Genomic DNA, 16881 nt, shown 5'->3' with positions numbered 1-16881 from the left:
CATGCACCGGTCAGTATTCTTTACCTAATCAGAAACAGTAAGAGTTGCTATATATTTAAGTTCACAGTTGTTCATGGGTTAGCAAAAATGTTTAATATAAACAATATCCAAAACAAGCAATTAAGAGCAAAAATTTATTCAAATAGCTTATAATTAACTTATAAAGTGCATGTAAAGCAGCTAGTTACTATAATAATTGAAATTACAATACAGTAAATTTCACAGAAGTTTAAGAGTATTAGTGTGCTTTAATTTTCTTCACTACATTAAATTAAAAAAAAAAAGGGGGGGGGAGACGACAACAAGGGGAAGATGACGACGTGATTTAAACCTGAAACTCCAAATCCATTTTCTTGGTTAATTCTTTCAGGACACGTACCCCATTCCTACAAGCGGGCTCATTTCTCTTAAACAACACCTCAGTCAATTTGAGAGATGGAAAAAATGTAGCAGCACAAACGCTGATCAGCATCAATTCAATGGAATTACAGTTATTTCTGACTATAGCAAACTTTCTGAAGGACACAGAGGTTGTGATATGGCAACCTCATCTCCCCATTTTTTTCTTTGATTGTAGGAGAGTCAGAACACTGGGAAGCTGCAAACTGGCAAGCAAGCCACCTCAGGTTCCTGTTCTAGTCAGATTGAGAAAACATAGGTGCCTCAGATAAATGTGAAAAATTTCAAACCCAGTTTTAACAACCAAGAACTCCAACAGTTTAGTTAATATGCACCAAAATCAAACTTCTGAAAACTAACATTTGACTATAATTGACAATTAAATTACTAGCATTCATAGCAATAGGAGAGCTTCCAGCGAGAGGAAGTAATGCAGTGCAATGGGCTGGAGTAAGGCCTCTTACAGGAAGACTTTAGCACTTTACTGACCTGCATACAAGCACAGCCACGCTCTCTCACATCCTTGCAAACTCTAGCCCAGGAAACAAAACAAATATTCTGCAATAAACATGGGGTGGAAGCAATCAATCAGAGTAGGTACTACATTTCTCATGGCTTAGAAAACCGTAAATCAACACTGCATGTATTTTAAAAAATGGTATACTCTGACTGAAATGCAAGCTATTTATTTTAAACAGGACATAGGGTGAAACTGTGTTTGATGGTATGGCAGAAAGATCAGGATGATCAATGGTGCTTTAAGGTTTGAGGGAAGAAAAGGCACAAGACAACGTTGCACCACAGACACAAATTGTACTACATGCATAAAGGCCATGCCTAACTTCTTGTCTTTAAAGCACAACCAAGAGAGACTTTTGCATAGGACATCTGTATGAACACAATCCCCATGCAAGATTTTATTGTCTTGCTTCAAATTTTCATTTTTATCTTTTTAACTCCCCAGAAGTTTATAAAAGCTAGTATTTTAAGCAGTGTTGAGTGTGTCATTTATGGAGAGATATGGCATTGTTAGCTGCTCCCCTCTACAAATATACCAAGTGGCTGAGCCTCTGATCTGTATTACACCCCCTACATATACTCCTTATAGACAAGGAAAATCACAACAAAAAAAGCTCTCCAAAACACATTTGCTCCATGGAGAATTGTACATAAAATGACAGTCTATAAGGTACTAGAAATGTTTTTTAAGAAATTAAATATTGGCACAAATATCACAGGCATAGACTGAACCCACTCCTACCACAGAAACACATAGTCCGAAAAACATCACACTAAGAAGAAATCCATTAAACAGTTTGACTTCCAAGTGAGCTGTTATATATATATCAAAAGTGAAGAGGTTTTAGCAATAGCTCCAATGCACCCAACATTTGTCCTATTTTCAGCTCCTGGTTTCTATTATTGATGTTCTGTTTCTGACCCCTGTCTAGTCTTGTGCCTAGAAAGTAACAGAGATGGCAAGCCAATCGGGGAATTCAGTTCTCACCTGTCAAATACACAGCATACAAAATTCCATATGAAAAGGTTAAAATCAGCATTCACACTCTAATGTGCAAACATCCAGTTTACAACAGTTGTGAAGCTTTCCCACTTGGCATTTGTGAACTTCTAAATCTGTCCATGTGATTTTTTTTTTCCTTTTGTGATCGACAGGGAACCAAATTGTTCCCTGACATTGTGTAATTCCTGTTGAATTAAAAGAAGACAATAAGGCTGACATACCAATCGGGAAGGGGGAAGGGACACATTGTGATTGAACAAATGCTTTATGTAAATAAGCAAGGCTTGCCTAAATGTTGCTTAAAGGTCACCAGAAAAGACAACAGCTACAACTTACTAGATTAAGGAGGGAAAAGACAACGGCTATAATTTACCAGATAAGGGGATTGACTCTACCAGGACTGCATTTCTCCATATCAAAAGACACTCTCCCTTGAGAAGATTGACGGAAGCTACCCATTAACAAACCTGCACGAGTGAAGAAAGAAGCAGCAAGACAAGGCGGAGATTTACAAGAAAGGGGTGCATGAACTGTATAAAAGGAATGTAACTATAACAGAAAGTTGCGAGCCGTTGGTGGAGCACAGACTCCCCGGCCGCCCAGCACTGCTTGCTTGCTATTCTCAATAAATTTATGAATTTTATATAGAATTGGCTCTGTCGATTTATAACACTTTGCTTTCTTTAACAAAGCTTTAAAATGAGACCACATGGAAGAAAAATGGATTATTAGCCTGCTGATTTCCAAAATTAGAAGTTCTTCAACTCTGAAGGTAAACTATTATCTTCTTCAAGTAGAGGTAGCATATAATCTGTTGTGAACTTTATCCTTTTTTAATGTCCTACAATTTGAAAACAATACAGCCCTTTAAAACTGTCACTTAACTTATTATCCCAGTGTATTCCCCGTAAACACAAGCCCTCTTTAGATCAAGGCACTTCAAATTCTACAACTGTTAATGGTCATTTTCATATCATATGCTCTAGAAAAAAATGCAATCGTTATCCTCAAAAAATGAAGGGCTATCTATAGTCTGGTAAAGAAAAGTAATAAAAATGTTTACCTCCCCAATATCAAAATATGCAATTCCAGAAAACTACTATTACCTGCCAGATTTTCCTCTTGGTTCTCAGAATTCAGAATTGCTTTTAGATTAGTGGTGGTTACCTGTTGATAAAAACCATCTTGACAACAAAAATGCTACACTCAGAAACTGACAGTCACTGATTACTGTGATGCACTATTGGTTCGAAAATACATGGCCTACTACAACATTGCACAGTATGCACTGAAATATAAGATACCAATTTATTACATTTTTGTCTTTTAGTGATAACATCTCCTAAGTTCAGATCTTTTTCTTAGGACTTCTTCATCTGTCTGTAATATTTTTGGCAGACATTCCATAGCAGATCTCTCTTCCTTACTTCTCTTTTTATAGGATCATTTATATGTTTAGTTTTTTATACCAGCTTCATTCAGCAGCTGATAAATACAAAAAATATTTAATATACTTGGTATGTTCTGGAAAGTACTGGTCTGGCACAGCATTGTATTCTAGTCTGGTTTTGCTTGCGGTAAAGCATTATTCAGAAGTCTCATTTCAGATTCAGGTGGTTCTGTTCCATGCACTGCATGCAAATGTAGCAGGATTCAAGTATTTTGGTTTTATAGGCCCAACCTTATACACACTGCAAGCAGCCACTTTTACCTATTGTAATTGTACATATTGTTGACTTAAAGACCTAACAAACACTGCTAAGGAAACTTAGGTTTTAGGATATAAGAAGGTAATCAAATTTTTTCTCAGACCTCAAAACATCTCTCTTTAAAAGACTGTTCTCCTGTAGACATAGAATTTCTGTCCTATAGGCATACTTTAAAGAAGGCAAAGGAATGGGATAGTACCAGAATGTAAAGATTGATTCTCTTACTATTAAAATGGTTTTAAGGCATTTTGCGGGTCCCGTAAACAGTAACATCAGAGATAAATATCCTGCCTCTTTTATCTGCCACTGCCATATTTTTCAAGTGACTGTGTGTCAACCAGAAAACATACATAAGACAGATGGCATATTACAGAAATTTTGTAGCACCTTCACAAGATCTATTACAGAAGACAGCAAATTAATTATAAGAGCACTTACACTATTTGCATATCTGCACACAAATCTCTCGATGTATTTCCAGAATGAAAAGAACTACTAGTCTGCATGCAAATTGCAAATGCTTATAACTGCTAGAAAAATATGTTGTCTGTGAGTAGCAGAAATAATGCAGGCTGGTTTCCTAAAAACCTGTGATCTAAATGCTGTTCGCCATCACCATAATAAATCCAGATTCCCTTTGATACCCACACAAGGAAGAGAGCTAAAGCTAATACAAAGCCATGCATGTGAAAGCACCAGTCAATACCAATCTGCCTTCTCCTCAGTGGGAGTAATAATCTGAGCGTCCTCTTTCCCTGGCTGCTAATTTTCACTTAATTTATAGATAACTGTACCCTTAAAAATTCTCTTTTTGTTACATTGCAGTTAAGTTTTCTATTATCCTGTTAACACTTTTTTAAACAGTTTAAAAGCGGAGACCTGGAAGACCAATAAAAAGACTGAAGGATGACATTGTCCATCTTTTAAACATGTAAGCCTTGTTTTTCCAAGGCAGGCAATCTAAAAACCATTTTCAAAATTGCAAGCATTGATGCACATCAAATTTCAAGTTTCCTTCCTATTTTAAACTTCATTCTGCTAAAAATGGACATAAGAGAATGAAATCATAAAACGGCAACACTCTCAGTTTTAACCCACAACTATGTAACAACAAAAGTAGATGCAGCACCTTAACATAGTTAGTAATAGATTGTGCAGTATCTGGGCAAACATGTCACAGTGGAAACAATTTTAAAAATTGAGTTAAAGTACAGTGGTATTTACAGCACACAAATAAACAGCACTCAAAGATTTGCTTAGGTGTGAGCAGGGTCAGGCAACAGAAAACATACCATCCCCTCCACAGGTTCACATATTCTGACCTGAGTGCTATGCAAAAAAAGGAAACAAAACATTTTATTTAAATGGAGCATTAAACGAGCTGAAATAGCCACATGAAGAAAATACTCTCTCTTTTATAGGGATTGTAGTTTTTCTTTTTAAAGTATAAAACTCTTTAAATTATTGAAAAATAAGACTAACAAGTTCAAAACATTGTGCTGCTGAAATTAAGTTGTACAGGATATGCAGTATCAGAGATGGTTAATAATTTTCATACAAGTCCAGATGCAAGTGATTTTTTTATCCCATGAGAACAAAGAATTGCATTCAAAAAATAAGCAGGGCCTTTTTAAGTCAGTGTCGTATCCTTTCCATTTACATAACCACTTGATTTCTACTGTCAAAGAACCTATCATGAACAGCAAAAGTTCCAGACAGGTGAAAGTAGCTGAGAAGGTCCTGATCACATCACTGTTTGAGCTCTTTTTCCCTTTTATCTTTGAAAACTTTGTAATCAGAAATACAAAGACCGAGGTGCAATAGTTTGGAACAAGTTACAGAATGTATCCACTGGTGGAAATTTTTATTTTAAGAAGTAATGTGAAAATCTGATAGAAAAACAAAGGAAGACAATGGCTGCTTCTGCAAGCTATTGATGAAGCCTGCAGATCAAAGAAAGCACACTGTTGAGATTAACCTATTTGAAATAAAAAGGCAAACCAGTAACTTCAACTTACTTAATAAAATTTATTTTCATTGGGCATTCAGAGCTAGTCACAGTATCAAGACTAGCTATAGTTTCAATTCATGTATTATAATTCAGCCCCAAATACAAGTTCTGGGCAGAAAAGAGCAAGGACACATATATGTTATTCTGGTTATTTCAATTCACCAAAATCCAGTAAGTAGCCTCTATCTTACCCACCCAGCAAGAGCATTCTTGTGCTTTCTCTGCCACATCAGTAACCACCAGTACAATGTATTTGTCCCTATTTTCTCTGACCAGGTAAAGTTTGATACAGCAGACAACCTATCAACCACAAAGACAAGACTGCAGTGATTAGTTTGACTCCCTGTATACATCTGCCTCTCACACCTGATAAATGTTTCTGTCATCTGCTTTGTTTTTCACACAGTTTTTGTCATATACCAAAATATAGAGAAGTTCTAAGTATGTTTTTTCAAGACAACAAAATTTAACATCCACCTTTATGAACATCCAATAGCAAGCTCTTCAAACTGTCCTTCACTGGATCTCAGAGCAGAGCAAGTCTTCTCTCCCTCTCCTTTCAAATGAAGTGCTACGAAGCACCATCATGGTATCCTCAAAGACTGACAAAAAAGTACTACTATAAAAAAGGAGGAGAGAAAGGTTCAGGTGACCTATTGGAAAATGGTGTGATCAGAAACCAGAATACAAGTTTGACATTTGAATGGAAGGAGTAATGCCACCTGTAAGCCAGATGCAAAGGAGGGCTACTGCAATGATAAAGAAAAGTAAGACCTCTCAAAGATTAAAAAGAGCTTTCTTGATTAGCTTAGCAAAAGAAAAGCATTAGATGGTTGCTGCTGGTGTGTTTATATAAATACACTAGCAAAACAAAATTCAGAGGGAGCAGAGATAACAAATAGTGTTGCACAAGAAAAAGAACTGTGAGAAAAATCGTAAGAAATAGCAAATTTTCCAAGAGCTAGAGGGGTGAAACCTGACAAATAATCTTTCTCTAAGAACAGTGAGGGCAAGGAAAGTGCACAGACTGGTTCTCGACAGATTTAGGAATAGATTAAATGACACAGGAATTGTTCTTGAACACAGGAGGCCTTCTGTGCCACAGTTGCCAATGCTGTAAAATTTATGTTAGAGCTTCTCTGAAGGCTATGAACTTCTAAACCCCCCCCAAGGTTTCTCACATTTTCTAACAGCAATTAAATAAGCCACTTTTTCTGTGTATCCATTAGTCTAGTGGGTTATGCCTCTTTCAAATGATTTATCATTTAAATTTTACAGTATTCGTGTGGCCTTAGGCTACAAATTCTGTACTGGGTTTTAATGTAATATTCTAACAAGCTTGAGTTTCAACTCAGTCACACTGTAAGTGTGATCACTGCAGTGATCAGGTCAACTTCAGCAAAAAAACATGAAGTCATTAAAGACATTCAAATCTTTGGAGATGTAGCATTATCAACACTTCTAATTGTTTGTACCTGATAAAAGAATTTAATTCCTTGAAGCTACGAATACTAAAAGCATGATGGAATTGTTTCCTTTGGAGTCTTGTTACTTTTCATTAGAAATAAAGTTTGTGGTTTGGATTTTTTTCCCCAACAAGTATTTTCAATAAGAAGTTTTTGTTGCACCTCCTTTCACTGTAAAACGATAAAAAATTCTAGGATGGGAAGGAAAAGGATCGAAGAAGATAAGCATATATAAGAGAAGGGAAGAGAAGACTTAAAACAACAACAACAACAAAAAAGCTAAGTACTTTTGAAGAGTAATACCTCCTTTTAGAATTCTCTGAAATTATTAGTTCTGTCACAGGTTAGAACAGCTGTACTTACAGCAGATGCCGAGAAACATTCCTTTAAAGGGCAGTCTTTACAAAGAGGTTTTGATTTTCAGCTTTGCTTATTTCTTTAGGAGATGTCTGAGAATGTTTTTCATTACTCTAAAAAAAATAATATTCTTATCCCTAATTTTAGTTTTCTTGTATTTTATTTAGTTCAGGAAAAAAATATGTTTAGTTTCTTAGCTAACAACATCTGCAACAATTCACAGCATCTTATGTAGGCCCAGTTTAACAGTTTACACAGATTCTTGGTTGCAATCTATACAAAGTCTACAATCAATCTCAGCTAGATGCACTTTTAAATATGACAAACTATGCCTATGCTAGATGCTAACACATTTCACATCTGCCAGCTTGATTAAGAAACACAAGCATCATGAAAAAAACTATACTATGTTTTCCTAATGACACATTCAATCTATAAACACTGCATTTCTCATACAAACCACTCCAGTCACCTCTCTACTTCCTCTGCCCCCAAAACACAAATGTCTTCTTATGGATCTGTGAGCCCAGGTTTGCATGATCAATTAATGACAGGATTTAAGAAACCACACTTCACATTATGGCACGCAGTAACACTCCTCTTTGTATTGCTGTACAGCTAAATGCAAACAGACCTGCTGGTACTTAGATAATCCTCCAGGACCAACCCACAGGCCCCAGGGCCTCAGAGTCCTGTCTTCCCTCTGCTCATGTCTCATACAGTCCCAGACACCAGAAATCAGGTAACTTGTCATCCTCAAGGAACTTGTATTTTCTGCACAGTTCAACATAGTCTGCAAACTTTGTTAAAAGAAGCCACCTGAAAAACACATAGTAAAAAAATTGCAAGAAAAAAAACAACCCACACCTACTTCATCTGGTGTTACCCACATCATTGTCCAGCACCTGAAATACCTAAAACTGTATCATAGCAGAAGGCGACAACTCCAAACTTGAATTCCCCTAGTCATTGTATCTATGGTTTGAGAAGATGCCTTCGCTGAATCCAGACCTACAACCATGCACTATGGGACTTCCAAGGAAGGACAGTATGAATTTTAGATTACAGGAAGAGGCAAGGGTAACACAAAGACAACGCATGGAGCTGGAGGAGATCCAGGATCAGACCACAAAACCAGATATCTTACTAAGTATTTTGGGTTCATCTTCTGAGTTCAGGTGAAAGCAAATAAAGCTCATCCACAGTACCAGACCAGGGGAGTGACACAAACCGAGATTAACAGAAATGAGGAGGAAGCAGAGCTGACAATACTAAATGTGTTAACGAGCTAGTAATACTGCAGAAATCCCAATGACAACCAAGCGCAACTCCAGCCTGAATGAAGTGTTAAATCATACACAGCTGTAAGATTTCAAAGCCTGAAGGTGCAATCATAGAAAAATAATGCCAGTTAGCACATAAACCAGGACATAAACATGTAGTGCTGACAACTCCACTATAGACAAGGACTTGAAGAAAAAGACATTCCCTCCTTTACAAAGTTAGTGTCCTGGTTTCAGCTGGGATACGGTTAATTTTCTTTTGGTAGTTGGTATAGTGTTATGTTTTCAGTTCAATATGAGAAGAATATTGATAACACACTGATGCTTTCAGTTGTTGCTCAGTAGTGTTTAGAATAAGTCAAGGATTTTTCAGCTTCTCATGCCCAGCCAGCAAGAAGGCTGGAGGGGCACAATAAGTTGAGAGGGGACACAGCCAGGACAGCTGACCCAAACTGGCCAAAGGGGTATTCCATACCATGTGACGTCATGCCCAGTATGTAAACTGGCGGGAGTTGCTCTGTGCGGCAGATCACTGCTTGAGAACTAACTGGGTATTGGTTGGCGAGTAACTGGATTGTGCATCACTTGCTTTGTATATTCCAATCCTTTTATTATTACTGTCTTTTTATTATTGTTATTATCATTATTAATGTCTTCCTTTCTGTTCTATTAAACTGTTCTTATCTCAACCCACAAGTTTTACTTCCCCCCCCCCCCCCCCTTTCTCTCCCCCATCCCACTGGGTGGCGGGGTGTCAGAGACTGAAGGAGTTAATGTCTCAAACATTGTGGTGGGGCAAGTTCTGCTTAAAGAGGAACTCTGCATAACAACTCTCTGCCTAACAATGAACCCTGCCCAGCAAGGAGCCAAGGGGAAAAGCAGCCACTGAGCACCCATCAGGAGAGTGCATAGTTCCCTGTTCTGATACAAAGATCAAAGGATAGTCAGGTCTGCAGGGAAGGGGAAGTTACTCCTGAAACGACCTCCAAGTCCCAAAGGCTCACAAACCACTCGTGACACTTCAGTTGGCCTAGTAAGTTCGAGTGCCCGCCTGAAGGAGGGGCAAGGATGATAAAAGGGCACAAACTGAAGCCCCAGGGATGCAAGCCCACCAGAACTGGACCCCTCAGCTGACTGGACCATCACTGGACCCAGGACTGGTGAAATCTTTCTCTCTCCCTTTTTCTCCTTCTGTCTTGTTGCCTCTTTCTCCTTACTTTTCCACAATCCCTACACCTCATCCCTTTAGACATAAACCATTGACCAAGTCTGGGACTAGGAGTGGATCCAGCCGCCCCTAGGCTTCTCTCTGAGGAGGAGTCTAGAAAGCAAGGGGGTCCGCTCTGAACCTCGTGACTCAACAGGAGGGATCTCCTTCTTCCCTGAATTGATGTGTATGGTTACCATGGGTTAGATGGTTCACTGAGGCAGTTCCATGCCAGTTCCTGTTGTGAGAAACCCCGCCACCTGCTGTTATGCCTCCCAAATTCAGTTTGCTTTTGTCATGAATAAAATGTTTAACCGATCGTTCGGTGTCATTTCACCGAATTCAGGGAATTCCGAATTCAACACGACTCCCTGGTCTGTCCAGCCTGGTGTGAGAGACTGAAAGAGTTAATGTCTCAAACATTGTGGTGGGGCAAGTTCTGCTTAAAGACAAACCCTGCACAGCAAGGAACCCAGGTGAAAAGCCCGTCAGCTCAGACATCAGCAACAGGAGAGGGAGGGCGTGCTGGAGGGTGAGCAGCTCCCTGTTCTCATAAGCTGTTCTGGTACAAAGATCAAACAATGGCCACTTCTGCAGGGAAGGAGAAGTTACTCCACAAAGGACCCCCAAGCCCAAAGGCTCACAAACTGCTCATTAACCTGATGAATTTGGGTGCCCGCCCGAAGGAGGGGCAAGGATGATAAAAGGGCACAAACTGAAGCCCTGGGTGTGCAAGCCTCTCAGCTGACTGAACCAACGCTGGACCCAGGACAGGTGAAGTCCCTCTCTCTTCCTTCCCCTCTCTCTTCCTTCCTCTCTTTCCACAATCCCTACACCTGATCCGTTTCAAGATATAAACCATTGACCAAGTCTGAGACTAAGAGTGGATCCAGCCACCCCTAGACCCTTCTCTAAGGAGGAGTCTGGAAAGCAAGGAGGTCTGCTTTGAACCTTGTGACTCAACAGGAGGGATCTCCTCATTCCCTGAATCCATGTATATGGTTACGTGGTTTACAGAAGTAGTCTTATGCCAATTCCTGTTGTGAGAAACCCTGTCACTTACTACCATGCCTCCCCAGTTCAGTTTGCTTTTGTCATGACTAAAATCTTTAACTGATCCTTCGGTGTCCTTTCACCTTAATTTAGCCCGAGGGAATTTCGAATTAAACGGGACTCCCTGGTCTGTCCAGTCTGAGTCGTGACAGGCAGCAGTGAGTGAGCAGCTGCGTGGTACTTGGTTGCTGGCTGGAGTTAAACCACAACTATCAGCATATGGGCCCAGTCTGGTGTACCTGCCCCGTTTGGTTTGCATGCCTAACAAATCACCTGGGACAGAAAAGTCTTCTGTAAGCAATTACACAGCAACAATTTATTTAGCACAGCTCTGTATGCAAAGCTCTGAACTGAGGGCCTACAAGCACATACTGAGCTATAAAAGGCATTATTTTCTCCTGGTAGCAGAGATGATGAAAAGCTGTTAAGATTAAAATTCAGTTGTAGCTATCTAATTTACTGGGTATAAGGATGACCATTCATGCAAAGGAATCTTTAAACTATTCTCTTTAATCATTATAAGATTAAATCTTTAAACAAATCAGTATAAGTTAATAATGTAAAATGAGGACATGAGTGAAAATAAAATTTAATAAAAATACTCATATATTTAGTATAAATACATTACCATCTAAACAGTATTTTACATTAACTACTTTTCCCCAAATCCAGTTTTTATGAAGTAATTATATCCATATATCTACAAATTTCAATTCACTGAACGTGACTTCTTGATATTTTATGGCAAAATTCTTTACGGAAGTGGGAAAAACAGTATTATCAAAAGTGCCTGCAATGAACCTTAAAAACGGGAGAATTCCTTTTTGTCCAAAACATAAGTGTTTTCTTTAGATATCTTTTTTGTACTAATACTCTCAAGCCTCCTTAAAACAAGTGGTAGTGCAAAATACACTGTTTTGAAACAGAAACACTTGAAGGAGAAATTTTCAGTTCTAACTAGAAAAAGCAAATAAAAACAATAGCAGAAGTGTTCAAGAAAAACAAAGTGCATTAAGATAAACCCTACAGCTTGTTTAAAAAACAACTACCACCATATAGTTTTCTTTTTACAGCCAACTTTCCATTATCAAAAGTAAAAGAATACCTCAAATAATGGAGGAAAAAACCCTGGCAGACAGTTATTACTGAGCATGCAGTGTAACACACCAGATGACACAGTCCATTTCGGTTCACTGGGTTCAAGCCAAGCTATCGCACACTGATTCTGGTAGGTCTTATTTGTAAGTCCTTATATATAAGGGACTTGTATAAGTCCATGCACATGGACTTATTTAATTGGCAAGAGCTCAGTTTGAACTGATGAACCCTGCTAAATCTAGGCTATATGGCAGAGACACCACATTAGCACCACCAGCGCCAGCTTGGATACAGCAGGACTAGCACTGAGGCACATATATTAAATGCTGATCAACCTTCACTGACTTTATACACTAATGCCACTATATAAGCTTAAGTCGGGAAACACCAAGACATACACCTAACAGCTAACTTTACATGGTGCTAACTCAGCCATGGCAGGGTTTATTAGCTCAGATTTCCAGCCGCATAAAGGCATCTAAAGTACCCTCAAGCTCTTGTAAGAAATATAGTCACATTCACACAAAGCTGATCTAGTTGTGCCATTTCAGATTTTTGCTGGCTTCCCAGGGTTCTGCAAATAACACAAGCGGTGGGAAGCTGTTTTTCTTGACGATGATCTGGAAATGCACCACAGGTCTTTCCAGAACACTGAGCTGCCATTATGGAACAGGTAAGAGATCCAGCTACGTTCATCCCTGAACAACTGCTGATAACAAATCCTACAGAGGAAAGCACAGGTTCTAAAAACCAGGATTTTCAATATAGTTTACAGTTACTTCACTTATGTCTCTGCTGGTGGCAGTAGTGAAGATCTCAGTGGGGCAAGTTCAACTCAGGTGCCATGGGACAAGAGGATATCTCACCAGAAAGTCTATATTTTATGAAACAAAGAACTCTAAAAGAAACAAAGATTTATTCCTTACTCCCCATCTCTAACTCAAAGAAAATCAAAGATTTATAACTTTTTGCCAATGTTTTGTTTACTCTAACATTACACATATAAACTGTGCCTAGTCTATACAGCTCTGGAGCTGACCGTTTTTCAGTGAGCTGGTTCCTAGAACTGACATTGACTCTTTCATCCCATTATTTGTTTGTTTCCATGTGACTGTTCCTAATGGTTACGAATAAACTTCGAATATGTGAACCAATGTCTCTTGTCATTTCTTCCAACTGGGAGGATCCTGAAAAAGCTTGAAATAGTTGGAACTGAGCCAATTATCTCAGTGAGCTCAGAAGCCTGAAAATTAGTTAAAGCTAAGTGTTTATAGCTTTACCGCCCATCACTCACTCATTCAACTAATTAATAAAATTACAACCTGAAATTATGCCAGAGTACTAGAAATCATGCTTCACATACCACTTGAAACATATGCTCCACCAAACCTGAGATATAGAAAATAAAAATACGGAGACTAAAAACATGCTAAGAAATTATAACAGGAGTAAGCTTTACAGTGGTGTACCTTTGTTTATGTTTCCTTAATGAGTTGCAACATTCAGACTATGGAGTCTTGATTGCCAGTCCTCAATTTCAGGTTCTGATTACAGGGTGAAAATACAAGGGTTATTTCAGTTTACTCTCCGTTCCCTTTCCGGACTCTTGCTATACTCTTACAATCAGATATTTTAAAACAACAATTTTAGCTGACAAATCATGAATTGCATAAAAAGTATTTTATTAATTTAAAATTTGCTTACTTTAATTGTAGGTCTTCAGCCCAACGTGTGAGACAGCAAATAGGAGTGCTTTCTAGCCCTAATGCAACCCCCTTCTGACAAGAGCCCAGAGAGCTCTAGTCCAGCGTTTCCTCCCGTGAATGTTCCTCCGTGCATTTAAGCATGTTCACTCCTAACTTTTTATCTGTACTGTATTCTTTTTGAGCTACTGTATTTTAGCCGTGCTCAAAACTACACTCCTTGTTAGTCAAAATGAAATTAGAATTACTGATGCGGTAAGTAGCCAAGATTATTTCTCCTGTTTTAACTCCCTACACATGACTTTTGTCGTAATGATATTGCTCATTTACCTAACGTACTTTGTCTTTCAGGGACTCTCAGTCATTTCTATTCCTAAACACCTTTGCAAAGTACAAATGTTGTCATCTCACTGCTGTCCCCGTTTGTGTAATATGAATAAACACAACATCTTTCTTTTCCCCCGGACAGAAAAAAAAATTATATCCTCTGGTGGCAATCTTGTCATGCTGATATTTGACTGCTTACTCTTAACTATTATTTCCCTCTCTTGGCTGATTCCAAATCTTTAACAATATTTAACTCTAAGCCTACAGCAAACAACAAAATGGGAAAAGTCTTTAAAACTTATACAGCCTGCTACCTCTCTTATGTTTGCTTATGCAGGCAATGAATCAAATCTATCAATCAGCTGTCAGGACCATACCAAGACACTCTGGCAACTGTAGGAGAATGACACCCCATATGAACACTTGCTCCTCTCCATTTAAATTTCTTGCAGCTCACAAGAAACCCAGCAGTTACCAGATTTGTAACACGGCAACGCAGAGCATCCTGCCAAGGGTTCTCCCTCACTAGCTTCTGCCCTACGCACCCAGCCAAGGCAACAGTCCTGGAAATGAGTCAACAAGAGCAGCAGAAGAATATTGAGAGGTTCCTGTTGACAGAGCCCACAGAGACAGTACTCCCTGGCAATTGCAGACCCCTCCTGCCTGACTCACCGGGTTTGGTATCTCTGCCTGCTGGCATGCCAAGGCACTTGGCACTATAGGCTCTGACATACAGTCTCAGGCTGTGTACGTGCGTGACTGCCTTAGGCAGGAGGCTAAATAGGTTATGATCCATAGTCTGAACTCATTTCTTGCCACTCTTATAGCCCTATCAAGAATATCACATTTTTGTGGCCCTCCTGAAACTCCAAGTCATATATGTGTACTGGTTTCCCTTATTTGCTCTGAGTCCTCCGTGCTTGATCAACACTGAGGAAGAGTATGATAGGATTATTGTGGTTGTTGTTGTTACCATTATTGTTATTATTAACTGCACCATTAGTGATCCTCATCGTTCACAAATGGCCAACAACAAAAATAGATGCAAATGGTATATGCCATTGAAAAGTTTGGTGTCTCCGCCCAACTTTTCTCCTTTTTTTTTTTTTTTTTTTTTTTTTTACAGTGTATTCCAAGATCTGCAATATTAATAAATTCACTTTTAAATGGGCTGTTGAGTGGATGGGAAATGGAATGCATCACACAATTTACTAATTCATTATGGAATTTCTCTCCTTGAATAGGTACTCAAAAAAAAAGTCTTAAAATTTATAGGTATGCATGGTATGCACATTTGGTATGTTGTTTTCCTGAATTCCACTATTGACTTCTGTGTATTTACAGAAGTATATCAAGAAATCATAACAGATATTGTGAATCAATTGTGCTGAATTTTTGCAAATTACTCTCATTCTCCTCTGATTCATATAGTGACAATTAATACTTATCATCATTGGGGAAATTTATTTTTTTTTGGTACTGTTGACTGCAGAAATCCTAAAATAGTGATTACAACTCACAAATAAGTCTTAATTTAAGTTTTTCCACAAAATACTGACTTTTCCAAAGAAAGACCTTTGTATTCTATACTTTTTTCTTTAAATTTATATTACATACATACATATCAATGATATGTATAAATTGTGTGTGTATATATATATAAATTTTATATATGCAGGTATATAAAATACATATATTTACATGTCCATAAATATTAGTTTTATACACACACACACACACACACATATATACCTATATAAAACCATTTGTTTCAGTTGAATACTGGAAAAGGTTGCCCAGCAAGGTTGCAGACTCTCTCGCTTTGGTGGCGTTCAAGACTCTGGAGGTCTCCCTGAACAAGCTGATCTTATTAGACTTGCTTTGTGCAGGGGACTAGCCTAGCTGACCTTCACAGCTGCCCTTCCAACCTAAATTATTCTGTGATTCTATAAGAAGGCTTCTGTTTCATATTTTAAAATTTTACTTACTGTGGTTTTAATGTAAAAACTTGGCTTCCAAAACAGAGGAAAGAAGGCCATTAACATCAGATGCCATTAACATCAGTAGCCTCTAGTTACATTTTGGAAGAGAAGCAGCAAGCTGAAAACTCCTATGAATGTCCTCTTAAAATAATTTGTAAGACCTGTTTGCATTTAGAACTGCCAGCAGAAGCACTGCCTTCCTCTCAGGGTTGCTGTTTTTAGGCAACCATCACATTTCGTAGTACTGTAGTGTCACAAACTAAGCAGGAAGGCCTACAGAATGAAAGTATGGAAATATTGCCAGATGTCAAAAACAGGTGAATGGTAAACTGCACATAAATTAAGATTTTATAAATAGTAGTGCTTTCATCAGAATACTTAAGAAAACATCCTGAATGTACTTTGCCACAAATGGGATGCTAGAACATTATTTTCTGAAGCTTCTTACTCAGTAAATCTATTTAAAATAATTACTGATCAAAAATTCTTGTATAGAGCAACAGAATATTCAACATTGTTGAGAATTCTTTAGTGACTTGATTGCCCACCATTGGAAGACTTTCAAACACCAAGATATTTTCATTTTTCAGAATATTCTACTGAAAAAGTAATTGGGGATCTTGATAATAAAGTGAGAGACTCTTCTCTTGAACACTTATTTATTATCCAAGCCTTTTTTTTTCTTTTTCCATTTTGTATAGTCTAGTCCATTTTCTCCCTCACATTTTAAGCATTTCAAAGACATCTAGGGAGAGAAATTAAAC

General features: G+C 38.2%; 1 protein-coding gene across 8 annotated transcripts in view; it reads right to left on the bottom strand.

The window, feature by feature from the left end:
• The window catches only part of GPHN (gephyrin), a 315443-nt gene that overhangs the window by 221582 nt on the left and 76980 nt on the right, over positions 1-16881 (bottom strand). The gene's annotated exons all lie outside the window — the stretch shown is intronic.

The sequence above is a fragment of the Accipiter gentilis genome, chromosome 22 (genome assembly GCF_929443795.1).
Source record: "Accipiter gentilis chromosome 22, bAccGen1.1, whole genome shotgun sequence".
NCBI classification, from domain to species: domain Eukaryota; kingdom Metazoa; phylum Chordata; class Aves; order Accipitriformes; family Accipitridae; genus Astur; species Astur gentilis.
The sequence above is the reverse complement of the archived record's forward strand: the minus strand, read 5'-3'. Positions and strand labels throughout refer to the sequence as shown.